Consider the following 1,785-nt stretch of genomic DNA (forward strand, 5'->3'; position numbering starts at 1 on the left):
ACTATATATTTAATGTATCATCCCTTTCGTATTCTTGTTATGAGATTTAAATATGTGATCAATATGATCGACAATTGTGATCGCATTATTGTCGGGGACACTTACTCCAACAATCTCCCACTTGTCCTCGAGAAGTGTGCGCCACCAATTCTCTTGTCCTATTACTATCTCCCACTCAATGCAAGGTGTCTTTCGGGTCGTACTTGCAAGTGATCATATCGAGAGTGGTTTCCTCCCGGAGAATAAGCGATTGACCGAAATTTTCTACCATAGAAACCTTCCGAGCGTGGCCACGCATTTCCAGTTCATTACTCCTCGAGTGGCCCTGAGATATTGTTTTAACCCTGACAAAGGGGTGGACAATTCCTATCGCACTATTACATTCGACTAGCCACGGCCATCATAACCCAAAATATGCCCATTTGACCCCATTTACGAAGGTCGTAGTAACATAAATCAAAGCTAATCTGAAACTGTGCCATCTTAGGCGAACAGTCTTTAGTCAAAAGAATCGACTCATTAGAATACTATAGTAGCTCTCGCCATGACCAGGCTATATAATTTTGCCAGAACTCTATAAGCGGTCACTGCCCGACAAAGTGTTCTTAACAGTCTGCCTATGTGATCGACTAGTCATCTCACATGATTGTATGGCACAGAACTTGCCATCAATCGCATCACACTCTAGTCACTTCGAGACGTCACCTCATACAAGTGACTATGGGCGAATACTATGTTAATCCAGGTTCACTTTAACGGGGTTCAATATCATCATAGAACCCGTTTGGATGTAACAATGTATAATAAAAGAGTTTTAAAGTAAAACTCGAACGACAAATGCGATTATTACATATGAATAGTCAATGCCTGATTATTATTTCATATTCTATAATCTAATTTGATCTTGTATGTAGTTGTTCATCTCAATCCAATTGAAATGACATGACTCATCATGTTAAGCCTATGAATAGGCATTGTAAGTAGGTCTTAATAACTCCCTACTGAACCTTGCTACATACTTGTTTTCCTTTCGTAATTTATACATTTGCATTACAAAACTTTATGAGTACGTGTCTAGATCCAATCTAGACATAGGCTTTCTTGCCTTAAAATAGCTCCCGCTGTTTTCACAGTGTGCGGAACTCATCCCTCTTGCACATCTCATGATTGCAAGTGTACTCAATTTCCGTTGTAAATATTTCTCATTGTTCTTTATTGCCTAGAACGATTCTAGAAAATCTATTTCTTAAATAACATAGCCACAATGGTATCTTAACTATCCTAATGTGTTTTGATTATGGTTTTGTCAGAAACCATGCGCTATCTCAATTGTCAATTGTCATTTGTGTAACACCCTTACACAAAATTGCATCAAAAATACTTTGCTTTATATCCTTAATGCTTCTGCAAGCACTTAAGGGTAATCTTTATGGCTTACTTGGTAACTATTACTTAAATTCGATTTGAAACAATTCATCATACTCAAAGTATATGAAGTGTTATACATCATTTCCTATTTAATTGATTCGGCAGCGGAAGCAAATGGAATCAATCAAATATGTTCAACTCGATTGAACTAGTCATGAATCTTATCAACATAAGACTCCTTATTTGACATTAATATCATGTAGATTTATCTCCATAAATCCGGATATTAAAGATGTACTATATTTCTCCAAAGCCTTAAATCATTCGCAATGATCAATATGTCATCCACATATAAGACTACTAAAATTTCCGTAACTCCCACTAAACTTCATGTATACACACAACTTCTCGACTTAT

The sequence above is a fragment of the Silene latifolia genome, unplaced genomic scaffold (genome assembly GCF_048544455.1).
Source record: "Silene latifolia isolate original U9 population unplaced genomic scaffold, ASM4854445v1 scaffold_213, whole genome shotgun sequence".
Classification (NCBI taxonomy): domain Eukaryota; kingdom Viridiplantae; phylum Streptophyta; class Magnoliopsida; order Caryophyllales; family Caryophyllaceae; genus Silene; species Silene latifolia.